Consider the following 27,807-nt stretch of genomic DNA (forward strand, 5'->3'; position numbering starts at 1 on the left):
ACTGCTTAATCTCGCAGCTTCCTCCTGGCTCTAACATTGCAGGTTTCCTGGGATTCCAGGAGCGCAGGCTGTGGCAGTCCCAGAGGGCTTCCCGGGGGAGGTGGCGTTGGCTCGGGGCACGACAGCAGGGAGGGTGGTTGAGCGGTGCGAGGGCCTGGTCACGGGCCCAGGGCTGCTCTGCATGAGGTTCCTTGTGCAGCCGGGAAAGGACCCGCTTTGACGAGCCCACGAGCCCTCCCCGGATAGCAGTGGCTCCTGCCCTCCTGTTACGGGGATGTGCAATTACTGTCCCTCATCAATATTTTAGTCTCTGCTTTCACAGAGCAGCTCCCTCCGCCTTTCTGTCTTTCTCGGCAGCTTCAGGGAATAAAAGGAAGACCTGACACGTCCCAGCTGGTGGGCCTGCGAGAGCCGGGCCGCAGGGGCTCCCGGAGCCTTGGCGTCTGATGGCGTGGCTTCTGGAAACAAAGCACCCAGTCCCTCCACCTGCAGTTTGAGAGCTGTCATGCCTGTCCCCTCTCTGCCTCCCACCCACCTCCCGAAGTATGGGAAATTAATTCCGTTGTGCTGTCAACCTTTCTTTACCCAGAAACTCTTCGTGCCAAGGCCTCAGGCGCCAGGAGCATCTCTAATAGAGACTTTTCAAAAATTTTTCCATGTCGTTGCCCGAGGTGGGGGTGGGGCGGTGGGTGCAATGGGGGAAGGCGGTGAAAAGGTACAGACTTGCAGTTAAAAACCAACTCAGTCCTGAGGATGTCGTGTCCAGCATGCTGACTGTAGTTAATAATACGGGTGCTAAGGTACCTTACAAAGGTGCTAAGAGGGCAGATCACACAGGTTCTCATCACAAAAAAAAGAACTTGTAGCTTTCGAGGGACGTTAACTAATCATTGCGATCATTTCACTCTATCTACACATACTGAGTCGTTATGTCGTGCAGTGGAAACTAATGTAATATCACATGTCCATTATATCTCAATTAAAAAAATAGAGAAAGTAGTTTTTTATTTTAATTTTTTTTTAATGTTTATTTATTTTTGAGAGAGGGAGAGACAGAGTGCAAGCAGGGGAGGAGGGGCAGAGAGACAGAGGGTGACCCAGAATCCAAAGCAGGCCCCAGGCTCTGGGCTGTCAGCACAGAGTCCCATACGGGGCTCGAACCCACAGATGGTGAGATCACGACCTGAGCCAACGTCAGAAGTCAGAGGCTTAACCGACTGAGCCTCCCAGGCACCCCCGGAGAAACTTTTTTTTTTAATGGTTTTAGGCTTCTGTGTGGGGTGACTGCTTCCTAAGCAGGAGAGTCACATACTCAGCATAAAGAAACCGTGCAATTAGATTCTCCATCCGGTGTCAGTGCGGAACCCTCGTCTCCTGCGAGTGGACAGTATGTGGCTGAGGGCAGGGCTTATATCACACAAGTTTGGGTTCCCCGCTGGGAGGGGTGGGGTGGGGGTGGGTGGGTATGTGGTTCTGTGGTTCCTCAGGGTCAAGCAGGAGGGTGGGGGTGGGGAAGCACTCCTGCTTCTGGAACATGGTGGCTACTCTCTCTTCTAGCACCCTCGGCCTTGGACACCTCTGTAGGCATCTTCCTCTCAGCTGTGAGCTCACAGATAGGAACATTGTCTTGGCTTAGAGAGGTGGCTTTTTAGTAGACACTTAAGAGATGTGAGGGAGTGAGCCATGTGAAGTCCTGGAGGGACACCAAGGATAAAGGCCCAGAGGTGGGAATGAGCCTGCCATGTTAGAGGAATGGTGTGGCTAGAGTGGGATGGGAGAGGCAGGCAAGGGGTAGATCAAGCAGAGTCTTCAAGGTCAAGGTTTAATTGTTTACAAGCTAGGTTAGCGGTGATCTGGATGCTCATCAAAGGCCTTTAGAAAACTGAACTACTCTTGAAAAAAGAGGGCAGCGGTATTCATGTCATTCTACTCAACATTCTACATTTATCCACGGTTCATACACAGAAAGGTATAGCTGTTAGAATTAGCCCTAGGAATTCAACGTGGCGGAGAAACAGTTGCGCCATTGGTGGGACTTACTGTGCCCGTAAACAAGGATCGGCACCAAGAATGCATCTTGAAATCGGGGTAGGTTGGGGTGGCTCAGCAGGCAATACCTGTTACATTTGGTGCTTTACACTTGGGTAGCAGGAAAGTCACCAGGACTCGCATTTAGAAGAAGGTAAGGTTTTCGTTCCAGTTTGGCCCCGTACCAACTGATCTTGGATGAGCCATTTGTCCTCTCCGAGCTTAGTATCTGCAGCTGGTGTCCTTTTGTGCTACTCCGTAATGCGGAAGAAAACCTTTTATAAGCGGTCACCGCTATCTGAAAGGAAGGCATCGATCCTGCATTATAACCCTTCTGTTAGACCTTCTATTCAGGGGCTACAGTTTATACATCCTGTGTCTTTTGGACTTGAAGAATGCCGGGGTATTAGGAGGTGCTCTTTGAATTTGTTGTGAACTGAAATCTGCTGTGATCAGCGGTGTTCCTTGGGGGACAGAGCCTGGAATGGAAGTGTCCCGTAACTTGGAAAAAGACCCCTAGAACGGGAGCTCAGACACTCTGTGGGGCTGTGTGGCTTTGAACAGATCACTTAACTTCTCTGTGGGCCTTTCCCCCAACTATGAGACGGGTAAGATAACTTTACCAACCTCACCTGGTACTTGTGAGGTGTAATTCTGTAATTCTGTAATGCTGTCACTGGTTCCCCAAATAGCGGTGGCTTATAAAAGGCGGAAGTTCGTCTCTCACAACAGTCCTGCCATGGGCTGCCGTGGTAGTTCCGTGGTGTCAGAGGCCTAGATTCCTTCCATGTTGGTGCTCTGTAGTCGACCTTACCTGTGTGGTCCAAGATGGCTCTCCGCCATATCGCTTGTCCTCCAGGGCTGGCTTGTCCTGGAAGCTGACACGGTGCCCCTGCTCGTGCGCTATTGGCTGGAGCTGGGTCACGTGACCTACTCTCCGCCAGGGCACGTAACAACCGTCGTGTTCATTGTAGATTATTGTAGATGCCCGAGTGCCCGGCTCCGTGTCTAATCCCGTGTAAGAAAGTGAGATCACATTTTGGGGGGGACAAGTCACGTCCCCGCCACAGCCCAATAAAAGATGTTCCTGGACCTTGAAATGGAAATGATTCATGGGTCACGGGCAGCTTGAATTGGACATGATTTTACTCTGCTGGAATCGTATAGAAACAGTTTCCCGAATTTTCTGTTTTCTTGCGATTGTCATTGAATGCTTGCTCAGCGACAGCCGTCGTGCTTCTTCACGCGCACAAGTTCCGGCGAATTCCCTCAGCAGCCATCTTAAGGCCCATTTTTGAGCTGGGGAGACTGAGGCTTAGGTCAGAGGAAGGATCTGAACTCCGATCTGTGGGACCGCAGAGCACGTACTCTCACTATTGCATTCTGCTCAGTCTTTGGTTCCTCTGTCCCCTCCCGGCTCTCGGCTCTCGGGGCCTCATTTCCAGGAAGTCTGTTGATGGGGGGGATGGCCCTGGGCTCTTCCTGACAGTCTGCTGTGGTGTCATCTGTACAGAATAGAATCCATGGGCAGCAATGGGCTTTGAAAGTCGGCCCAGGGGGTGACTTGAGAAGGTCACCTGTCCGGGAAGGTAGAGTGGCAGGACCAGGGGCCCTGGCTTCAGGTGGATGGATGTCATTTGGAAATAACAAATCAGCATGGGATTCAGGCTCTGAGTGCCTTAGGGTCACATGAGTGCTGGGGGAAAATGAGGCCATCTTCCCTTCGCTCCGTGGTCACTCTGACAAGAGGCAACACAGGGCCCGCGCAGGGGCCAGAGTCTTCTCTGGTCTGTCTGGGTCTGCCCATCTCTGGCCCTTTCTGGATCAGAGCAGAACTTTAAAAGTCTCCTCTGGCTTCGGTGACTGTGCTTTCCTATTATTTTGAACATTGGTCAGGTTTAGTGGGTTCAGAATTCAGACACATTTGCATATTTCTGAATGATATCAAATTACCCAGTGAAAGGTTATTGTATATCCTGGTTTAGCTGCAGAATTTCAGAGCTCAAGGGCACTTTGGGCATTACCGAGTCCAACCTTTATCTCACAGAGGAAGATGCCGGAAGACCAGAGAGGTTGCCTGGCCTACCCAGGGTCACACAGCTAAGTTGTATCAAGGCCCCATCTTTGGACATCCTACTTGAGCATGAGGAGGGACACTGCTTTGTGAATTCTCACACCTCCGACAGGCAAGAGAAGTGTTAGTGTGCGGCACTTCAGCATTTGTCGGCTTTCTGGCGCCTTCTTGAAACACGGAATGGGCTGGAGAGGCATTTCCAGCTCTCTACTCTATATTTGCTTGACATTTTGGTGCCTTTGTTTCCCCATCTGTAAAATGGCCATGGTAGTCATAAAACACGCCTTGGAGAGGGTGCCTGTGAGGTTTAAATGGGTCGATAGCATCTAATTTGTTTAAACCATGTCTAGCATGAAGTAAACACTCCCAAAGTGTTAGCTACTGTTTCTTCCATTCTAACCCTTTTCACACTCCCTCGTGGGACTCTGTGCTCCTTAAAAAACCATAGAGGTCCTTGTGTTTCTCCTGCGTTTGCCCTTCCTGAATCACATCACAAGCTTAAGACCTTTCTGTTTGCCTTGATTATCTCCACTGCTTTTTGACGTGTATTATTCAATGATAATATTCTCTTCTTCCACAAGTTGGATTCCAGCTTGTTCTAGCTACCCAGGACTTGACTTTCGCCATGATTAATCGGCACCGTAGAAACCCAGCTGTGTTAGGCTCGGTGTGGCCTGGTGAGAGTGGTGTTCTGGATCTGGTGGGACCTCTGTGGATGTTGGTTCTTGGTGGGTTTTAGCACATATAAGGGGCTCTCCGATGGCTGTTGGGTTGTGGGTCAGGAAGGACACAGTGTGGGCTCTTTAGGGTTTTGGGACATACTGGGGGCTGGCAGACATACCTCGTAGAGTGGTCTCTCATCAGGTCCTGGTTACCTGCTGCATGAGGGGTTCAGAGGGCCGCTACTGAGGTGAGAGGGTGGAGGAGGTTCTCAGAACAGTCATCTGAGACCCTATACGTGGAGACACTGAGGCGGCATTGAGGACGAGGCTGGCTCAGACAGCAAGGAGATCCCGCCTTCCAGGGATGCTGTCCGGTGGGACCGGATCTCCCTGCAGCCTCCCCTCCTTTCTGCAGTTCCACTGAGCAGCAGACCCCAACGCAGGGTGAGCCTGGGCCTGGTTCCCCTGGGGACCTCCTCTGTGTGTCCTTCTGGTTCAGGGGACACAGTGTTTCCCTTTGCAGATGGGCCCATCTGGGGCATTACGTTCTAGCATCCAAATGCTTAGGTTTGGATCCTAGCCCAGCAGCTGTGTGGCTCCCCATCTGGTGCCTGGAGCCAAGTGTGAAATAAACATACCTTGAAGGAATGAACGAACACCGTGTGTTGCCTTGGGCAAGTCACTGAATCTCTCAGTGCCTCAGTTTCTTACCTGCACCATAGAGATGATAGTACTCACTTCATAGTGTTGTGGAGAGGATTCAGCGAGGTGGTGTTTCTGAAGCCTGAATCATGGTGTCCCCGTAGATGGCGGGTGTGCAAAGGATTTAGCTGCTCTTTTTATGACGGTGTTCCTGTCACCCCTGACTGCTCAAGGCTTTTGGAGCCTAGTTCCCTCTCCACGTTAAGCGCCGTCGAATCCTACCCACTTTCTCCCCAGGTCTGCCTAAGGATGCGATTGTGCACGATGGGAACCCGTGATCCTTTTGCCAAGGTATTTCGACCCCTCCCCGCAACAAAATGTTTGTCTTTCACCCCTGGGGGTGGGGGGCTCTGATGGTGGGGACTTGAGGCTTCCCGGTGGCAAATAACATCAGTACTTAGAACGAGCTGCGGATATGCGTCTAACCCCCATCCTGCAAGGGACTCCAGAGACTGCCCTGTACGACCCCCGTCTTTTTTTTTTTTTAGGACTTTAGTAAATTGCCTACTGTGTGCTGTGTGGGGCTCAGAATGCCTCTGCCCCAGTAGCAGGACTCCCTGGCGCCAGCCCTGGAGGGGGTCTGCGGGCAGCAGGGACTGGGGTGGAGGGGGGAGGACAGAGGGAAAGGGTGAGCACGCCAGGGCCCAGGGGGACGGCTAATTAGGGCGCTCCGCAGTTGGTCATTTGGTGTTCTTCCCGGCAGTCCCTTGAGATTGGGCGGGTCCCCAGATCATCTCTGGGATACGAAGGAGCTCAGCATACCATTCTCTCCTTGAGCAGCTGTGGCTGCTGGGGAGAAATTGGGAACGGTCGCCCAGGAGTTGGGACAGAAACGTCCAGACCCGTGTGGACCGAGTTTCTCAGAAGAGCGGGATGGGCAGCGTGGGAACCACCTCCCCGTTCCGCGCATGTGTCTTCTTTTGGCTTCTCCGTCTAGGGCCTGTCAACATTCCAGATCCTCTGCCCTGCCCTGCCCCACCCCAGCCTGGTGGCACGTCCAGTCGTCATGACTGCAGCACGGAAGGAACAGGACTTGGAAGCCGTTCGCTGGTTCTGTGACCTTCCTGTGGGCGTTAATGTCATGACTCTGAGCCTGAATGTCGCTGCCGTAATGGGAATCTAGAATGTTCTCACAGACAGGTCTTGAGGCTTCATGGTCCCCATCGATTACTTCTCCTAAGCACTGTCTTATGCTCCATAGAGGTCATTATTGTCGCTCGTGTGAAATTCTCCTTTCTTTTTTCCTTTTTAAGTTGCATTGAGGGGAGTCGGTCTACAGAGTGAAAGCTGCAATTAAAGGAAATTATTTTAGATTCTCAGAGAAGTGATTGTGCCCTTTACCGCTTTGCCAAATTGCTGGGGAAGCAGCAGTTTCTCCTTCCCCCATCCCCACATCCCGCAGAGGAGAGACCCTGGTGACCCGGAGCCTGTGGTATGGGCTTGTGGGGGGCTTGCGGCACTGGACACAGGGGGGTTCTTCTCAACACAAATAGCATTTTTTCCCCTCTATTTGCAGCAAAAGGACTGCTTTGGAAGGCAGCTAACCTCACCACTGGGCTACCGATGCTGCAAAGGGACAGCTTTGAACCCATGAGTGTGGCCTTTATATAATTCAGTGCTCAGAATGTTTGAACTAATAGGCCTTTAGAGATTCTAAAATAACCTCCCCCCGTTTCAGACTCAGATGATTATTCAGGATCTTAGAACTGTCAAGAGGGGTCCCATGGGCTGATCAGGGTACCAGCAAAACATACCTGCCATCTGTCCTTAGTGTGGCCACCTCAGACATCGCCAGTGGACCCCAGCACCTTTCTCTGTGCTGAACCGGAATGGAGCCTTGGAATCCTTGCCCCGCAGTGCCCAAGCCTGAGAAACCCTGTGCCTTTGCAATTACAGAAACTGAGACCCCGAGTCTTAAGAGTCCAGCTCAAGGAGGCTCTTCTTCTTAGGTGGGCTAACCCGTGCATGCACATACACATGTACACACACACACACACACACCCATGCTCTCACACATAGACACACATGTTCCTGTATGTATATGAACTTCTCTCTCCATACCTTTATTTTTTATTGTTTAAAGTTTATTTGTTTTTGAGGGAGCGCGAAAGACAGGGTGCGAGCAGGGGGAGGGGCAGAGAGAGAGGGAGACACAGAATCCAAAGCGGGCTCCAGGCTCCGAGCTGTCAACCCAGAGCCCGACGCGGGGCTCGAACCCGTGAACCGTGAGATCGTGACCTGAGCCGAAGTCAGATGCTTAACTAACGGAGCCACCCAGGTGGCCCATCTCCCTATACCTTTAAATCTGAGGTTTTCCATCAGTACCTATTCACCAGAGGCAAATTTGCTGATGCGTCTAAAGAATAAAGTGTGCTATCACACTGAGAAAATGCTGCAGCCATTCAAGCTAGCCACATTCAAGCTGCAGGAACCTTTGGGAAATTGAGCCACATGGGTCAGACTGGCTATGTCACATGGAACAGGGAAAACGTATCCATGATTGAGGGTGGTTGACAAGTCGGGACATTTTTAGGTAGGCAGGGAAATGCAATTCCAGAATACCTTTGATTCAATCAGATCTGGCAGAAAATCCAGTCCTTTCTTAGAAGGCAGAGAAAGGTTTGTTTTCAGCAATTAGCTTCTCTTTGGATAGAGTGATGTTCCCTGGGTGTGCAGGGGACACCCGTGTCACTGCCACTCCTTCCCTGCCTCCTCTCCCCTTTCCTCATGTTCTTCAAGACCCAGGTCCCTCCTGCAGGAACCGCCCCCCCCCCCCCCCGCTGAGTGCCCACTACGCTTCTATTCTAGTTCGACTCCTGTTGGAATATACTGTGTAATGTTGTGACTTTCTGTTCCCAGTGAGACATTCCCAAGCTCTCCTCGGGCACCAGCTCCCTTGCAAATCTCTTGGCTCGCTCCTGGAGGTGTTGAGTGGGGTTCCTGGTCCGTGGTGGGGCCTCACTGCGAGCCACGTGGAAGGTTTAGAGGCTTCCCAGGGCAGGTGGCCATGGGAAAGGCCCAGGACACAGAGGGTTGGGCTGGGTGCCCAGGCTGCTGTTCAGGACGGGGTTCTCCTTGCCTTCTGCCTTGTGGGTGCTTTGGTGCTTTGACCAGGGGGAGCCAGGCTCTCTGTCGCTGCCGTGTGCTACTGCTCCGCTAACTGTTGCCACGGGACAGCGAGCGGGACCGCGCTGCTGGGGTTCTCTCTCCCTCTATACGTGCATCAGCCCATCTGTCCATCCCCTTGGCTCTCAGCCCTGCTGCAGGATGGGGGCAGAGGGGACTGGAATAGCAAGCCGGGCCAATTGGAATTGAATTTTGCTGGCTACACCTTCACTGATGAGCTGAAAGTCAGCAACCATGCACGGAGCTAGGATGGGGCGACAGTGGCTTGTGGCTGACTACCTAGTGGCTTCCCAGGACTTCAAATGGCATCTCGACATTTTACAAATGTTGCCGTGGTGGGAATTGCTGATGGGACCTTCCCTAGAGATGCAAGGACAGCAGCGAACGGTCATACTTTGCTGTTACTTACCATGCGTTTCGCATTTATTAACTCACTTAAGGCTGAAGGCAGCATGAGCTCCGTTTTATAAAGAAACGAAATCTCAGAGAGGTTAAGTAACTTGCCCAAGGTCACACAGAAAGTAAGGAGTGGAGCTGGGAGTCCATCCTGGGCAATGTGGTTTTATCGTTTTTGCTCTTAACCGGTACTCTATACTGCCTTTCTGCTTATAAAATAAAAGTGGAAACCTACCCTTGGAGATCTTTAAAATGGAAGTAGGTCATAATCTCTTTTAGGGCAGTGCTGTGTTAAATATGTAGCTACATTTATTATTTCCTTACTGAGTACTTACAAGTGTACCACTCGCTCTTTCAAGTGCTCTTAGAAAGCACTTAATCCCCACAACAGCCCCGAGAAGTAAGCGTTACTGTTATCCCCGTACAGATGAAGGAACTGTGGCAAGGAGAGGTTTAGTAACCAGTCCGTGGTCACAGAGCCAGGATGTGACAGAGCTGGGACTGGAACCCGCCAGCCCGATTCCGTATTCTACACACAGCAGTAAAACTGCTAGTTCGTGAAACTGAACAAGACAAGCTTGTCTGCTTGGTTATTCTGGGGGAAGAAATAGCCAGGGGATAGAGACCCTCCTGGAGTTACCTTATTAGATAGCAGAGCTCAGTTCACGAGACTCCTCAGATTGTCAGAATGTTTTATATTCTGAGTGGAGGAAAATGCGAATACCACCTGTTGAATTCACTGAAAGGAACAGTCATCAGGGTTGGTGGACAGGATACTCACAGGCTGATCTCCTTTACATTCTCAGTTACCTTGAAAACTTAGAGGAGAGCCCGGAGGGCGCCTGATTCGATTTTGTAATCTTCCTGACGCGTAGCTCCGTAGCGGAGCCCGGCGCAGGGCGTTGGGGGCACAGCAAACTTGCTGGATTGATGGGAAATTGAAATCTTACGCCTGGGAGAAGAAGATAATGGAATGGGGACTTTATCCGTGTGCCTGCCCCAGCCCCGGGGCCACGGGGCGTGGAAGGTGATGGGGCGCAGGCATCACCGGGGTGGCATCATCAAACACGCTGTGCCAGGAGCCCCCACGGCCTGGCTTGCTTCTTCCGAGGTCCGGTGCTCGGTGCTGGACCCTTGACTCGGCTTCATGATCTCGTACAGTTGGCGGAAAGGACAAGATTGCGAAAGCAGCCCTCTTTGCAGTCGGAGCCCTTGGCCATCTGAGCAGCCCGGCTCCACGTTCGGCCAGATTGCTAAACTCAAACAGTTAACGGACTATCTGACAGCCCACAAAACCGACACACCCTGTGTTTGCTCTCCCCGGTGGCGTCAGAGGAGTTTGAAATGAGCATCTGTGAGCGGGGCTGCGATCCAGCCCTTTTGCGAGGCTGTGAATTCAATCAGTGGCTCCCTCCCCTCCCCCCATCTGGCTGCTTTCCACACCTCCTGCCCCCACCCCTTACCCCCCCCCCCAATAAAGGGTTAAGTTTCACAAGAGTCCGGCTGAGGTACCCCTTTCTCTCCTTCACCCACACCCTGTGTATTCCTCTCCCCATCACCGGCTTTGTTGTTCTTGTAGTCTACGAGAAAGTTGACTCATTTTTAACATTTAACAAGCCTTCTCCCTCCCACCAGTAGGTGTGTGAGCAGCTGGGGATTTTTTACCATCTGTGAACCCTCCACACTCCCAGCAAAGGCTCCTCCTGCTTTTGCAGCGCTGTGCAGCCACCCCAAAACCACGTGCCTTCTCTGTGTCCCGTCCGCCTTCTCTCACAGGAGGAATCGAGCTGGCTGGCGACGGGCGTGGGATGACCTCACGGAGAAGCCCACTCCTTTCCTTCCTTCCAGAAAAACGGGCCAGGCAGTTCGAGTTAGGGATAGAGACGTGAGGGCGCAAGTCCTTGCCCTTAAGGAGGTCACGAATTTGGGTGGAAAGGCAACAATATGGAGGTTACTGATTGCTGCTGTGTGATGAGTGCCCAGGCGTTGTACCTTGCCAGAACAATCTTTTTAGTTTTTTTTAAAGTTTATTTATTTATTTGAGAGAGACAGAGCATGCAGGGGAGGGACAGAGAGAGAGAGAGAGAGAGAGAGAGAGAGAGAGAGAGAGAATCTTAAGCAGGCTCCGCACTGTCAGTGCCGAGCCCGACTTGGCTCACAGGCCGTGAGATTGTGACCTGAGCTGAAATCAAGAATCAGACGCTTAACCGACTGAGCCACCCAGGTGCCCATTTACCAGAATGATCTAATCTCATCCTGTGAACACCCTGTGAGCTTGAGACGTTTTCTTCTCTTCGTTCGAGAGATGAGAACACGGCAGGGAGGAAAGGTAGGTAGACCAAGGTCAGGCAGCTCATGGGGGGCAGACTTGGTAGTCTGTCTCCAGAGGACAAACAACATTATTTATGGAGCGCCTACTCTGTTCCATGTAGCAAGTGCATGCACACGTACTGCCTTTCAGTCTCCGGGAAATGCTCTCAGGATGGTTTTTTCTGGAAGTCATGGCTCGCTGAGGATCACGTGGTAGGAAGTGACAGCTTGAGACTGATAGCAAAGTTTGTCTGATTCTAGAACTTGGGGCTTCTGACCTCCCCCACACCCCCCCACCCCCGGGCTGTATCATCTCTCGTCATAGCAGTGCAAGATTTCCCTTGAGACCCCGCCACTTGTTAGACTAAGCGGGGCAGCTGTGAAAATGACTCCGGGACCGCGGGCATAAAGTGGAACGCGCCCAGGGTGCCCGGCTTCCGTGTTCCCCCTAAATGGACTCCGTCAACAAGCATCTTCTGAGCACGTGCTATGTGCCGGGCACTGTCATCACAGTGAGCAGGAGAGGGGGACCCAAGGGCTTGATGCTCTGAGGGAAGGGGCCTGTACTCTCGGGAGAACCACGCAGGATCGTGGGGTAAAGGGATGCTGGAGAAAGCCTCCCTCAGGTGGGGACACTTGAACTGCAGCCTGACTGAAATGGGGGCGAAGTAGGTCATGGCTGAGGCGACTGAGAAGGCAAAGAAAGTTCCAGAAGCAGGAACAGCTTGACAGTTGGAAGGAATGGAAGTCCCTGGATGTGTCGTAAGATGTGTGTGTCGCTCTGTGTGGCCAGAAGGGGGCATTCCGTGGGCTGGGCTGGGGTGGGGTGCCGTCCATATACCTTCCTGCCTGAGACACTGAGCCACGTGGTGGAATCCACCGTGTGAGCAGCAGGGCTGGGGCCCCTCCTTCGTCAGAAGGCCCCCTCGTCCTTCCCTCCTTTAGCGGTGCTCAATCATTATTTATTGAAGTATCCCTTGGCCTCTTGCCTAGAGAGTGGAGAAACTCAACATCTGAGATAAAAAGGTTGGCTTCTTCATCATTCATTCTGGTCACCTCTAAGCCAAAGAGCCGTGATTTGTAATCACAGGGTGGATGTCACGCACGGCTAGGTTGTGTGTGTGTGTGTGTGTGTGTGTGTGTGTGTGTGTGTGTGTGTGTGTGTGTGTTTCAATAACACAAGTGCGAAAACGGTCATCTCTTAGACTTGCTCCCTCCCAAGCACATCCACAAGCACCAGATTCACAAAGCCACGAACAGCTGACATTTCCTAAGTGCTCTGTGTGTGCGTCTTAGTGGTTGAGCGCTGCGTTTGCACGGCCCAGTTAGCGCACCTGAGAACAGTGTGAGCTGATACGGGTTTTGTTCCCACTTGACAGCTGTGGAAGCCAAGGTCCGGAGAGGGGAAATGTAAAGAGCGCAAGGTCACGCGGTGGGGAGAAGAGGGGCCGGGGTCTCTGCCACAGCAGCCCTTTGCGGGCGGCCAGGGGCAGGCATGGTGAGGGCCGTTTTACAGAGGGGGAAGCCCGAGGCTCCGCGGTGAGACTGTGGAGACGGTTGGCTCTGGAATCTGGGCGTTCTGGTTCTGGCTGATGGTCTGTCCACGAGCAGCGGGAAAGGCGGTAGATCGGTGCACTGTGTCCCTTGCCCTGACTTGTTCGAGGACTCAAAGTCAAGGGCCTCCTGGAAGCCAAAAAGGAGCACCAGGCAGCCTTACCTGGGGAGCAGGAGCTGGCGGCGGTCCCCGTGGCCACACCCCTCCGGGCGTTTCCAAAGCCCTTGCAAGGGCTGTGTCTGGTTTGTCCCCCCACTCCTCATTGCTCCCAGGCCCTTTAATGCACCCCAGATCCCCCCAAGTCACCCGGGATGCTTTTCAAAGGACAGCCTTTTGGGACTTGAGATAGGCATATTCAGGCAGGATCTTGACTGGGAGGTCCTGGAATCTGCCTCCATCTCACCCCAGGTGGTCGTGAGGGGTGGTGATGTTGGAGAGCCACCCATCTAGTCCTCAGTATGGAGACCCCGAGAAGGGTGGACGTGGCCGCGGATTGACTCTGAGGTTCCAGGCATGATGCTTAAACAAAGGGCCATGGTTACGTTGGCCAGGGCAGAGGTTATTACCATCAGGCCCAGACATTTTGGGAACATGCTAGAAATAGCTCACTGGCTGAGTGTTTCTGTTTTGCATCAGTGTGATTAGGTGTGTCTGGGGCTGCAGCCTAAACTTTTTTTTTTTTTCCGGGGGAGTGGGTGGGTAACTTTTAAAAACACTGTGGTAAAATGCCCATAACCTAAAATTTACCATTTGAACCATTTTAGGTGTCGAGTTCGGTGGCGGTAAGTACATTGTTGTTACATCTAGAGGACTCAGAGGGAGATGGCCCTGGGCCCATGTTAGGCGCTTAATACCTGCTTTCAGGTGACAGAAGACTTGTGGGGATTATTGGGGTGATAGGTAAATTATTACACATTGGGTAGGCGTCCCCGCTCCTGACTTCTTATGAACAAACCAACTTTAGTCTGAGATGCTGGTCAAGGAGAGGCTGGCGAGCTATGTTTAACGCTCAGTTTCTATTTCTGAGCCAGGCAGGATGATGAGTTCATTGTCTGGTCAATGCCAAGGGCAACTTCCCCTGCCTCCCCTAGTTACCCCAGCAGAATAGAGGATACCTCTGTGAAACATCCAAGTTTCCCTCCTATGTGTGTGCTGGTAAGAGGCTACTCGCGGCCGTGACTGGGACTAAACTTTTCAAATGCTGCCGTCTCAAGGCCGATCTGGTTAAGCACCAAACAAATGGGCCTTTTTCTATTTAAGAGGAGGGTTTTTGGTTTTTTGTTTTTTTTTTTTACTGTGTGTCAACAAAAGATCTGCAGACAATCCTGTTACACGTTTCGCACTGCTGACTTCATAAGCGTAAGAGTGCTTACGACCCATTTACATTTTTTCGTGCGTTTGTGTTTACTTCTGTGGTTACCATGCTCTGAGGAGGCCACCAAATCTGGCCTGTTCAGTGTTGGAACACACTGCCAGTGGAATTTTGGTGAGCCTCAGGGCTGTGGAGAGGAGAGCACTGGATCAGCCGGCGGGCTGAGAGTTACAGAAGTATTGAATTTTGCAGCTGGAAGGGATCTTCTATAGAGTTAAACCCCCTAATTCAAGAGGGGCATATTGAGACCCAGAAAGGGGGAGTGTCTGCAAGGTCACCCCCTCTCCCCCTGCCCCCGTGAGGAACTCAGTCCAACACTGGCTTCCTGGTCTCCAGCCCACAGACTTTCCACTGCATCAGACCTTCCTTGTCCTTGAACTCTGGCTTCTGTCGACTGGATGGAGTGCAGTATTAGAAGCCTAAAGATAAGTTTTCCTGAGTCAAGGGGTCTTTCCAAATGCATGTGTGTATTTTGTGCCTGCTCTGTGTTTCTGCTCCTGTATTTGGGTGGAATGAAACTTTGCTTCTGAGCAGACCTTTCTATTTGAGTTTCTTTCCTAAGATCTTTATCTTCCTGATTGCATTTCGGAACCCCCTGCCTCTGTTCTGATGAGAGCGCTGAGTCCATTGGCCCTCTCGCCGGGATGCCAGCACGGCTGGTTGAACGTGGACGATTGAGTCATCAGCTTTCTGGCGTGGCCTCTCCTCTCCTCTCCCAGAATCCTGAAGTCCCGTCTGATACTCCCTGTCCTTCCGGTCTGGGAAGGGATTTGGATGTAAGCAGAGCTCTTGGTGATAGCCATTCTAGAAGAGGCGATGGGGAGCTGGCTATTATTGAGAGATAGACCAGACCTCTCACATTCCCGAGCAAAACCTAGGAAGGTTCTGGGTTCATAGGACTTGCAATTGTCCCAGCTACAAGGGCAGATTAATTAATTGACTGAGTACCATATGTTTATTGAGGACTTACTCCTCAGAATAGGAGGTACAAGGAGTTTGACTCGGCCTCTGAGTTGGTGCCTGTGTGCCCCGTAAGGGGCTTAATTTCATGCCTCTGTTTCCTCGTTGTCCTTAAAGAAGCCGAGAAAGATGTGAAAGAAGAATCGGGGTCACTGCTGGCCCGTGAACCTCGGCGAGGGCGACATCTGTTGTGGTCACTGCAGTGTGGTGTGGACGCTCCATGAACAGTTTTCTTGAGTGCCCACCACCCCCGCACCCTTTGAACAAAAACGTCCATATGGGAGGCAGCTACTGTGTAGAGGGGGCAAGATTGAATTGAGTCTGGGTTACCTGGGTCTGGAGTCTCTGCTCTGCCACTTGACTCTGTGCCCCTGGACAAGTCACTTATGTCCCTGGGCCGCCATTTGCTCATCAATGGAATGGAGATGCAGTGATTCATCTTGTGGCCATGCCTGCGCCACATACTTTCTCTGACTTCGGATTTCTCACCTTTACAATGAGAGGCAAGTGGGGATGTGCGTGGAGGGCTGTCGGAACCGCCAGACAGCTAAACATTATTATCATGCCCGTGTCAGGAATAGGCTATTTTACTGCTTTATCTCGAGTGAATTAAAAGAATTTTTTTTTGGTGTTTATTTTTGAGAGAGAGAAGAGCACAGGTGGGGAGGGGCAGAGAGAGAAGGAGACACAGAATCTGAAGCAGGCTCTAGGCTCCAGCTGTCAGCGCAGAGCCTGATGCGGGACTTGAACTCACGAACCGCGAAATCATGACCTGAGCCCAAATCGGATGCTTAACCAACTGAGCCACCCAGGCGCCCTTCAAATGAATTTTTAAGAGCCTAAATATGTTCTAGTGTGGGTAACTTCCAACGGCCTGTGGGTGGATGTGTCCCCTGGGCTGTGCCGTTCAGATCCCCAGCCCTGATCTGGTGCTTGAATAGCTCTGTAGGCCAAACATCCCTGGAGATAAAAGCTAAGTGTTTAAGGACCCCATTGCTGTACCCAGCTGACCAGAAGTGAGGCTTTGGATCACCTGCTGATTCTGAATGGTCTCGCTTACCGCATTCTCACCAGCATTGATAATCGAGAGGGACCTAGGAGCCATTATTTGCAATTCAAGCTGACACACAGTGGTCACATAAGATCAGCCCTGAGTCCCCAGTCCTTTATTTTTGATGGACATTTAAAGAATAAGGCCTGAACTTTGAATAAAACCATTTGCCTTTTGCTTTCGAGGCCCTGCAGTTACTTCATTAGGGGATCGGAGCCAGAAATCATTTGTGACTTCTCCCCCATGCATTAGAAGTTTGGCGGATAAAGTATCTTTTGTGGTTTCTGTTAACAAGCAGGAAGATTCCAGGCTTAAGCCAGAGTATAAAAGAAAATTGAAACTAAAGACTGGTTTTTGGGTTTGACTAACGTTTCTAGCATCGTTCAGCCACAGGAGAGCCAAAAGCTTTGACTCTATGCACAGGCTGGTATAGTAAAGTTCAGGATGTTAAAAAAGGGGGTTAGTTAGGTCAATTAGGTGGGACCTTACTTAACACTGCCTGTTTCGGAACGCCATGACTCTCAATTTCTTACTTTCAGTTTTACTTATATATTTTTCAAGAATTATTTTAATTCCAGTGTCGTTAACACGCAGTGTTGGATTCCTTTCAGGTGTACGACCTAGCGATTCATTAGTTCCGTATATTCCCCAGTGCTCATCAAGATAAGTGTACTTTTAATCCCCTTTGCCTGTTTCATCCATCCCCACACCCACCCACCCTTCAGTTGGAGTGTTAAACCTTCTTGCCCCATAGACGTGTAGGTTTGGGATAAATTAAGAGAAGCCCGTGTGGATATTCCGTATGTCATGCAATCAGAGAATGGCAGACCCAATATGTAACCGAGACTTCCACGTCTACAGTGGGGCTGCAAGTGTGCCCCACAGGGATCTTCCTGGCAGCCTAGAGAACCTAATTCCTTTTCCCCTGTACTTGTCTCTTCTGCTTCTATGATGTAGCTGGCCCCTGGAATGAGGAAGATTTTTTATCAAGAAATGGGTGCACAGGGGCGCCCGGGTGGCTCAGTCGGTTGAGCATCCGACTCCGGTTCAGGTCATGATCTCACCGCTCGTGAGTTCAAGCCCCGCATCGGGCTCGCTGCTGTTGGCACAGAGCCTGCTTTGGATCCTTTGTCCCCCCAACCCCCCCCCCTTTCTGCTCCTCCCGTGCGCATGCTCTCTCTCTGAAAAATAAAGAAACATCAAAAAAAGAAAGAAAGAAGAAATGGGTGCTCAGCCCTCTGATGCTCCCTACGTCACTTGGAAGGAAGTGAGATTTTCACATCTCTTATGGTGACATGCTTGGGTGAACAACTCAGAACTTTAGGTTCCAACATACCGGCGAATAAGCAAGTGAGGCCTTGAGTGTTGACATTGACTGAGATCAGAAGCGAGTGAAAGGCAAAGGTTGCCTCCCCTGCTGTTTCTGGCCATCCCAGTTCTGTTCCGACTCTTCTCTCCGGCAAACCCTCACCCTTGACTTTGGACACCCAGGAAGGATTTCTCTGTCAGCCTTTTCTGGGTCCAACCTTTTACAAACTGACATCCTCACCCTTCTGGACCTGGGGCCCTGATCCCAGGGATGTTGACCTTCTTTACCTTCTGCTGGAGGGATAACCTCAAACTTGCTCAGTTGGCAGATCATCTGGAAGTCATAGTGATATATTAATATTTTTCGCATTAATACTGTTGATATCTATACATGCATATCAATCTATATATGATTCAAACATAACAGTTAACTGTTTAACAAGGTTTTATTGGAGAAGAAAATTAGGAAAATTCTACCCTGTTTTAGATGTTGTGGCTTTTCAAAATTTGAGGAAGCTGGTTATTATTTAAGTGGCAAAACATTGGAAAGTTACTAGGAACCATTGATCTAAAGGAACAGTGGGTTTCCAGACTCAGCAAGATCTAGGGCAGTTATTTGGAGGAGGGTTGGGTCTTAGGACAGAGGGTCTTTCTTTTTTTCTTTAAAAAATTTTTTTTAACGTTTATTCATTTTTGAGAGACAGAGCGCGAGCAGGGGAGGAGCAGAGAGAGAGGGAGACAACAGGCTCTAGGCTCTGAGCTGTCAACACAGAGCCTGATATGGGGCTCGGACCTACGAACTATGAGATGGTGACCTGAGCCAAAGTTGGTCGCTTAACTGACTAAGCCACCCAGGCACGCCTCCCCCCACCTTAAAAAAATCATTTTTAAATGTTTGACAGAGGGTCTTTCTTGAAACTGCTGAAGACCCATCATCCCCGGTCTGCCCTGACACCCACAGGGTGTGGTGGCTTCCACCGCCGTTCAGGGCACCGGGGCCAGTGTCCCTGGAGCTGTGTGCTGCATGGCTTGTGCACGGAGCTGGCTCCGGGGTCTTGTTATCCCAGAGCTGTCTGCCTACACCCCAGTGAGCCCTCGCTCCGGGTTCACCCTCAGAGGGAACAGGGCGTTTGATGCTGCCCCGGTTTGGACTTGGAGATATTTGTTTTGGCTTGGAAAACAAAGTATCAAACTTGCAGGAGACTGAGAGAGCAGAGAGAGGGAAGAAATAAAGAGGGAGAAAGAAGGAAAGAAAACGTGCTGGGGGTGAGCTTGAAGTGGAGGTCTGGGGACAGGGGCCGGCGGACCCGTGAAGGGAGTCGGGGATGCTCCTCACCGTCACCCATCCTCGTCACCTCCTGTTCTATCAAGTGGAGGAGGCTGCCACTGTGAGATGCATTGGGATTTCAGGGAACTTACAAACCATGCGGGTACTTTCCCTTGTGATTCTCATCAGGGAAGTTACAAACTTACAAACCACGTGGTACCTTCTCTTGCTCTTCTCCTCTTACCGGTGAGAAGCCTGAGACACAGGGGAGCGAAGACACTGTTGCGGAAGGTCACTGGCTGGTTACTGCAGAAGCCAGGGTTAGAAGCAGGAGCTCTATCGCCCTTGGGGTTTATCCTTAGCCACTTTGCTCTACGAAGTCCCTGTTGCTGCTGCTGCTGCTGCTGCTGTGTGTGTGTGTGTGTGTGTGTGTGTGTTTGAACAGTTTTAAGTTTACTTATTTTGAGACAGACAGAGAGCGTGCATGCGTGCGTGCACACGTAAGTGGGGGAGGGGCAAAGAACGAGGGAGAGAGAAAACCCCCAAGCAGGCTCTGCACTGTCAGCGCAGAGCCTAGTGCCGAACCATGAGATTGTGCCCCAAGCCGAAATCAAGAGCCTGATGCTGAACCGACTGAGCCACCTGGTCGCCCGTTTGAACACTTCCATGTCAGTGTTTTGACCTAGCTGAGTCGGACAGGTGTGTTTGACTCAGCTCCATTACTGTTTCCTAAGTAATTTCAACCCCCATTTCCATCTTTTCACATTATTAACTCTTACTAGGGGATGGGCCCAGCGTTGTGAAATGCTGCTGCTGCTTTCTGTGTGATTCACGTCTGCTCCGCTCCCCTCCTCTCCTATATCAGGTAGATCTCCACTGATAACACTCAGAGATAATAAACGTTTACCTGCTCTATCAGTCTGCAGAATCTCTTAGGTGCTATCTGTGTGACTCTGGCAAATAACCTGTTTGAATTTGTTTCTGTAAAATGGAAATGATAACACTTAACGTTTCAGGATGGTCCCAAGGAAGGGGAGGTTAAATAACATTTCCCCGAGTGCCCCGCATTCAGCATGGCATATCGTAGGAACGCCACATACGTTCTGCTTGGTTTTGTCCCCCTCTCCTCTGGGTCACCCACGCGGTTGGTGGCAGCGAGCTCAGAACCAGAGCCCTTCCTGATACGCCTGGCCTCTTCTCGTCAGATCCTCCTGTAGCTCTAGACATTTGCAAACACCCTCTTACGGGTTTACGCGTTTTAATTTGCTTGCGTAAATAGGTCCTGCCTGGCTGACTTTGAGAAGAATTTTAATATCCACACTCACGCTGGGCGCGTGTGCTGCCCCCCAAGAGGCCAACCTTCCTGTTCATCTTAGCAACAAGGATATTGTGCACAGCTTTCTTACTTTTTGGAGAAAGGTGGGATTCTGTCTCTCCATGTTGTCACAAAGCTATCTGTCTATTAAAGGAAAAGAGAAGTCGCAAAATGCTAAATATTTCCCTAGGGAAAATCACCCCAGTAGCTTTGGGCCTCTCGCACCCTCCCCCGCCCCCTGCCGGGTTCATTGCCTTCTCGCTGCAGGTCTTTAGAGGGACTGTGGAGTGGGGTTCAGTCTTGCATCTTGGACTCGCCAGAAGGGATGGAGGGAGGGAGGGAGATGGGGAGCGTGGGCACGTTTAATAGGCCACAGCTGCAGTGGTCTTTCCTTCTGACCACATTTCAAGAAGAATAACATTTGAAGCAGAGCATGGCTGCCCCCAGAGCCTTTTCTGCCCCCGCCCCCCGCCTCCCTCCACCCACTTGCGGATCTTCTCCAGCGCCTGCTTTTCTCCGCCCCACCCCTACACCACTTCTTGATAACAGCAATTTAAGTTATACTTCAAGCAGCTCATAGTCCTGAGACCTGCAAGCATGAAGCACGCTCACTGTGTTCTTCGTCAAAGATCAGTCTCTCTTCATCGTTGGGAGAAATCCAACTCTTTGTTTAGAACTTTCCTGGCTTTCAGGAGCATCTGTAACATTTAGAGTTGATCTGGATCCAGCATTACGTTGACGTCATCACTGTTAAGTAAGAAAGATGATAAACAGCGTGGAAGAACGCGTTTTCGTGTTTATACGTTGTCGTTTATACGTATATATATTTATGTGGCTGAGATTCCGATCCTCATAATATTTTGAAATCGGCTGCTTTTACTTAAACCCCTTCTCCGTGTCTTCATGTTATTACATTTAATAACAGTATCATTTCTGAGTAGTTAATACACTGTGATTTATTAATGATGTACCGTAAGTGAACTATGATTTATGAAATGATTGCTCTCGTCATGGGCATTTTTCAGTTGTTACAATTTCTGGCCACCGGAGGGGAAACATTATGGTAAGCATCTTGGTGCGTAACTTCTTTAGCTTCTGTCGGTGTCATTTCCCGAGAGGGAAATCGCTGGAGTCGAAGGCTATAAACATCCTCATGGCTCCAGTGGCATAGTACGTGTGGGGATATTTTAAAAATTAGTATTAGCGTCCTGTACCAGAAAAATGTCAGGAGAACACAATACACACGAGCAAGTTAAAAAGATAATTCCCGTCCTTAACCCATGTAGACATATGAAAATGAAACTACGGGTTTGGGTAGCATGTGTTTTGTTGTGGGGGATAATCTCTTTCTAGCCATCTCTTGCTTCTGGAGGAGAGGTACGCACGCCGTCTGTTCAACACCCCCCTTTCGGCAGCCCGCAGCTGCCTCACGCTCGTCTTGAGCAAATGCAGATTGGTTAGACCTCCACCGTACGTCACCAACTCCCCTCGCCGATCTGTGAGATCATCTCGTGTCCACAGATGAATGTGTATGTATCATGTCTGTAACAGTGAGATTTCTGGGCGGAATAGAAGAGACTTTTGCAATGCTGTCTTGGGGAACGGTTAGAAAGAGAAGGTATTACCAGACATCAGGAGTGGTACCTAATTCTGGCTTACTAAGCCCTTACGAAGGCCTGACGTGGATGACTTTATTTTGTCCTCACAACATTCCTACTAAGTAGGTACATTGTTAGCCCCATTTTACAGAGAGGTGATCGAGGCCGAGAGGTTGGAATACATTGTCAGGGTCATACAGGACCTGAGCCCGTGTGTATTTGTTTCCTAGGGCAGCCTTAACGACGTACCACAAGCTCCGGTGGCTTCAACAGCAGCAATCTGGTCCCTCGCAGTTCTAGGAGCTGCAAGTCTGAAAGCGAGGTGTTGGCAGGGCCGGAGGCTCTGGGGTAGAATCCTTCCTTGCCTCTTCCTGGCTTCTGGTGGCTCCCGTCAGTCCTTGGCGCTCCTTGGCTTGCCTGTAGTCGTGCCCCTCCACCCTCTGTCTCCATCTGTGCAGGATCTTCTCCATGTGTGTCTGTCTCTGTGTCCTCTCCTCTCTTAGGAGAACAGCAGCCATTGGATTTAGGGCCCACCCCAGTCCAGGATGACCTCATCTTTTTTTTTTTTTTTAAACGTTTATTTATTATTGAAAGACAGAGACAGAGCATGAGCATGGGAAGGACAGAGAGAGATGAGGAGACACATAATCCGAAGCAGGCTCCAGGCTCTGAGCTGTCAGCACAGAGCCGACGTGGGGCTCGAACTCACAAACCGTGAGATCATGACCTGGGCCAAAGTCTGACGCTTAACTGATTTAGCCACACAGGCACCCCAAGGATGACCTCATCTTAATTTAACTGATTATACCTGCTAAGACCGTATTTCCAAACAAGGTCCCATTCTGAGGTGTTCTAAGTGGGCATGAATTTCGGGGGGGGGGGGGCCACTATTCAATCCACAACACCATAGTCTAGCCAGGACCCCTCTCCACCTTCTAGGACACGGTGGAGAAAAGGGAAAGAAAACAGGAGCCTGGGAATGCTCAAGTTTTGCCCAGGTGGCCTTGAGACAGACGAAGGATGGGCGACCGTCCCTGTGTGGCCAAGAGGGAACAGAGATTCGTACAAGAAGTAGGGTGCCCGGCACAGGCCGACTGCATTTGAGCGAAATTACCCTGCACAGAGCTGAACAGCTTTCTGTACTTGAGGGGAGAGAGTGGATTTGGGGTTAATGCCCCGCCATGCTTGAGTGGCTTGCATAAAGGTTACCTGAAATATTTCCCTTCTCAAGCAGCCACATTATTGCCTGTCTCTGAAGCTGCAGGGGAACCCCAGAGGCAGACATAAATGTCTCCAAGTCGTAAAATCAGACTTGGAGCACCAGCCACAGGGAAGAAAGGATTTTGGCATATTATCTGCATCGCTGCAAAATACATTTATAAGCATTCCAGGCAAACTGCAGGGGAGAGTATAGAAAGTCTCCAGCATGCAAGGAAGGGTAAATGAAAATTAGTAACTGAACAATGTCCGTAATTACTTCTTCAAGGTATAGAACGTAATTAAGATGAGCTGTCCTGCCCGTGCTGTCTCTCTTGTTTTATTTAAGGGAACATAAAACATCATTTATAAGGGCTTTCCTAGGTGAACTGCCAATTTCAATTCCTTGAACTCTGTTTTTCCACAGGGTCTTATGTTTCTCAACAGTAAAATTTGTCCACTCCTATCGGGTTTTCGGGAACGGAATGGGGCTGGAGGTTGGTTCTCCTTCACCCCAGACACTCGGATTCCCCACCTTCTGTTACTGGGAGGGTTTTCGTGTCATTGAAAGTGACAGTTGTGTACAGAAAAAGCTTCTAGAAAAACAAGGCTGCAAGTCTAGGATGCTAGCCTTTAACTTAAGAATCTGACTCTCCTCGGATGTGGAGAAAAAGGATCTCTTTTGCATGGCTGCTGGAAATGCAGACTGGTGCATGCGCTCTGGAAAACAGTACGGAGGTTCCTCAAAAAATCAAAAAAAGAAACACCCTATGACCCAGCAATTGCACTACTAGGTATTTATCCAAGGGATACAGGTGTGCTGTTTTGAAGGGACACGTGTACCCCATGTTTATAGCAACACTAATGACAATAGCCAAAGTATGGAAAGAGCCCAAATGTCCATCAATGGATGAGTGGATAAAGATGTGGTATATATAGACAATGGAGTATTCCTCGGTAATCAAAAAGAATGAAATCCTGCCATTTGCAACCACGTGGTTGGAACTAGAGGGTATTATGCTAACCGAAATTAGTCAGAGAAAGACAAGTATCATAGGACTTCACTCATATGAGGAGTTTAAGACACAGAACAGATGACCATAAGGGAAGGGAAGCAAAAATAATATAAAAACAGGGAGGGGGACAAAACATGAGAGACTCTTAAATATGGAGAACAGAGGGCTGCTGGACAGGTTGTGGGGGGGGGGGATGGGCTAAATGGGGAAGGGGCACTAAGGAATCTACTGAAATCATTGTTGCACTATAAGCTAACTAACTTGGATGTAAATTTAAAGACAAAAAAAAAGAATCTGACTCTCCTTATAAGTCTGGTAAATTTTCACGGCTACATTCAGGGTAGCCTTTGATTAATATTTGATTCTTTAACAAGCTTAACCTGCTTTTCACATTTTAAATTGCATTTAAAATTTAATATATTTAATGTCTTCTTGGAGTACTTCAGTTGCCTGATTAACAAACGAGGACTTAGATAGAGTACAGATCTAATACCTCAAATTTAGGAGTATGTTGACTAAATTAATGTTTTTAAAAATGCCCCAAGAGTATGTGTAAACCAGATTTCAACTTAAAATCTCAAGTCTGGGGTGCCTGGGTGGCTCAGTCGGTTAAGCATCTGACTCTTGGTTTCGGGTCAGGTCATGATCTCACAGTTTCGTAAGTTCAAGCCCCACATCGGGCTCTGTGCTGGCGGTGCGGAGCCTGCTTCAGATACTCTGTCTCCCTCGCTCACTCTGTCTCTGTCTCTCTCTCTCTCTCTCTCAAAATAAATAAATAAATAAACTTAAAAAAAAAAAACTACTTGGGGCGCCTGGGTGGCGCAGTCGGTTAAGTGTCCGACTTCAGCCAGGTCACGATCTCGCGGTCCGTGAGTTTGAGCCCCGCGTCAGGCTCTGGGCTGATGGCTCAGAGCCTGGAGCCTGTTTCTGATTCTGTGTCTCCCTCTCTCTCTGCCCCTCCCCCGTTCATGCTCTGTCTCTCTCTGTCCCAAAAATAAATAAACATTGAAAAAAAAAATTAAAAAAAAAAAACAACTACAGATTTCTAAAAAGAAACAAAAATCTCAAGTCAAATGAATTGTTCAACTAAACCTTTCATGCTGGGATTCCAAGGTAGATCTCCTACTCAAATAGGTTAAAATCTTGAAAATATTAATCTTCTGGATTTTCCTCATAAACATTTCTGTACTTTAAAAAAAAAAAAATAGCCTTATTGAGATAGCATTGACGTACAAAATTCACCTAGTCTGAGTGTAGAATTCAATGAAGTTTAGTATGTTTCCAGAGTTCTACAACCATCACCACAATCTAATTTGAGAATATTTCCGTTACCTTAAAGTGGAACCTTTAGGTTCATTTACCGTCGTTCGCCATCCCGCCCAGGCCTTAGGTGACCACTAGTCTACTTTCTGTGTCCGTATATTGTCCTGTTGTGGACATTTTCTGTATTTAATTTGAAATCATGCTGGGTTTTTAAGGAAACGGTCTTGCTCTCTCCATTTGGGGGGGCGTCTCCTCCAGCAGCTTTTTGGGGCACTGCCTCAGTGGCCTGGAATTTCTTCATGGCTCTCGGAACCCATCACCCACACTCATCACTGAGGCCTGATTCAGATGCCTCTGTGCAGGAGCCAAACCCCAGCAGGTAGTTTCACGCCACTCCTCTTCCTTGCTGGGCTCCAAGACCTGGTTAAGGCGTGAGCTGACGGCAGACCTCCCTGCTGGGTTGGCGCTCATCAACCGTGCTCCTGTGGCCACCTGCGGTCCCCACAGCACCCGCTCGGAGGCCCCCAGCCAGCACGCTCCCCCAGAAGCCTCAGGGGCCCCTTTAGGTTCACACTTCACGTCTGAGCAGGATGTCTCAGGCACGCCCGTGTTTGGAACAGGCATTATTCCCAGCAGCCGAAAGGTGGGAACAACTCAAGTGTCCATTGACGGATGACTGGGTATGTCAAAGGTGGTTTATGCACACAGTGAAATATTACCCAGCCTTAAAAAGGAGATTTTGACTTCTGCTGCAATACGGGCGAACCTTGAAGACATTCTACTAAGTGAAATACTGTACGATTCCACTTGTGTGAAGTACTTAGAATCGTTAAATTCGGGGACAGGAAATAGAATAGTGGTTGCCAGGGGGGAGAGGGGGATGGGGAGTTGGTGTTTGATGGGTCCAGAGTTTCACTTTGGGATGAGAAAATAAAGTTCTGGAGACGGTTGGTGGTGACGGTTACACAGCCGTGTGAATGTACGTCATGCTACTTAACTGCACACCTAAAAACGGCTAAACTGGTAAATTTTCCGTTGTGTGTATTTTAGCACAACTTAAAAACATTGGCAAAACCCCATTTGTGTTGTTCTGTGCCGCAAAGGTGGTTTCCAGGGGCTCCCTCTTGACTACAGAGTCACATGAATGTTTTCCCAGTCTAGCCTCAAATCCTTTCTGGAAGGAGTTAGGTGTCAACAAGGAAATGAAGATGCCTCAGCCTCGCCAGCACGCCCTTTGCGGCGAGGCTCCACCCGGTCCTTGTAAGGACCTTCCCTGTGACACCCTGCACCCAGGCCCCTGAACTCACTGGCCCCGGTTTCCCCCTCCTCTTCTCCAGATCGCCCCACATGTGCACCGCCTGTATGTGCTGTGTCTCCAAAGCCTTCTGAGATCTGAATCCCTTGGGGGTGCTCATTCTCCTCTTCTCTTTCTGGGGGAGCCTGATTCAGAGGGGCTGTGGAGATAGGCCTTTTTTACAAGTACCTCAGATGACTCTTAGCAGGCAGGTTTTGAAGACATAGGACTAGGGTAACTGTGTTTCAAATATGGTCTTGTTTCTCATCTTTTGGGAAAAGAGCTCAAATTCAGTCATTCATGTGTTCATTCATTCATTCATCCAGGCGCTGAAGTTAGGCACACTTTTAGGTAACTGAGGGTATTGTGGTAGATAAGACAATCCGGGTCTCTCCTCTCAAGCTTTGAGTCTTGTGGCGACAATGGGCAGTGGCCAATAAAGCGTTTAAAATAAAAAGCCTTGGGGTGCCTGGGTGGCTCAGTCCATTAAGCGTCCGGCTCTTGATTTAGGCTCAGGTCACGATCTCATGGTAATGAGATCAAGCCCTGTGTCGGGATCTGTGCTGACAGTGTAGAGCCTGCTTGGGATTCTCTCTCTCTCTCTCTCTCTCTCTCTCTCTCTCTCTCTCTCTCTCTCTCCCCCTCCCCGGTTCGTGCTCTCTCTGCCCCTCACAAAATAAATAAACTTAAAAAATAAAACAGGGGCACCTGGATGGCTCAGTCAGTTAAGCGTTCAACTCTTGGTTTTGGCTCAGGTCACATGATCTCACGGTGTTGTGAGTTCCAGCCCCGCATCAAGCTCTGCCCTTGCAGCACCGAGCCTGCCTGGGATTGTCTCCTCGCTCTCTGCCCCTCCCCCACTCGCGCTGTCTCTGTCTCTCTCAAAATAAATAAAAATAAATACTATTTTATTTAAAAAAAGTCAAAAGACAATAGGTGCCTTGAAGAAGGATAAAAAACAAAGCAGAGGGGAGACCGTGAGAAAGAAGAGACAGACTGTGTTAGGTAGTGTGGTGGCAGGTGGGGGGCTCTCCGGGGAGCCGATAATGTGAGCAAGACCAGGGGGAAGAATATTACAGGTGAGGGAACAGCGAGCGCACAGGGCCTAATGAGTTGGCACAAGTACTAAAAAAAATAGAAGACAATAGAAAATACCAGTTCATCACATGTAAGCTGGGGCAAAAGGACAGGAGACAGAAGGTCTCTAGCTTTGTGACCTTGAACGAATCACTTATGCTCCTGGACGCCCATTTCTCCACCCGTGGAATGGGGCTGTGGGCGGGGTGGGTTCCGCTGGATTGGGGTTTCTTAAC

At 49.9% G+C, this 27,807-nt stretch overlaps 1 protein-coding gene and 1 long non-coding RNA gene across 7 annotated transcripts in view; one reads left to right on the forward strand and one right to left on the reverse strand.

The window, feature by feature from the left end:
* Positions 1–27,807, forward strand: part of CHST11 (carbohydrate sulfotransferase 11) — a 267,881-nt gene that overhangs the window by 91,774 nt on the left and 148,300 nt on the right. The window lies entirely within an intron of this gene.
* Positions 1,809–2,902, reverse strand: LOC109501754. Its single transcript, XR_002160017.3, has 2 exons — positions 2,661–2,902; positions 1,809–2,326 (listed from the first exon to the last, which is right to left on the reverse strand). It is a non-coding gene; the product is annotated as an uncharacterized LOC109501754 (long non-coding RNA).

Source organism: Felis catus, chromosome B4 (assembly GCF_018350175.1).
Source record: "Felis catus isolate Fca126 chromosome B4, F.catus_Fca126_mat1.0, whole genome shotgun sequence".
In the NCBI taxonomy this organism is placed as follows: Eukaryota; Metazoa; Chordata; class Mammalia; order Carnivora; family Felidae; genus Felis; species Felis catus.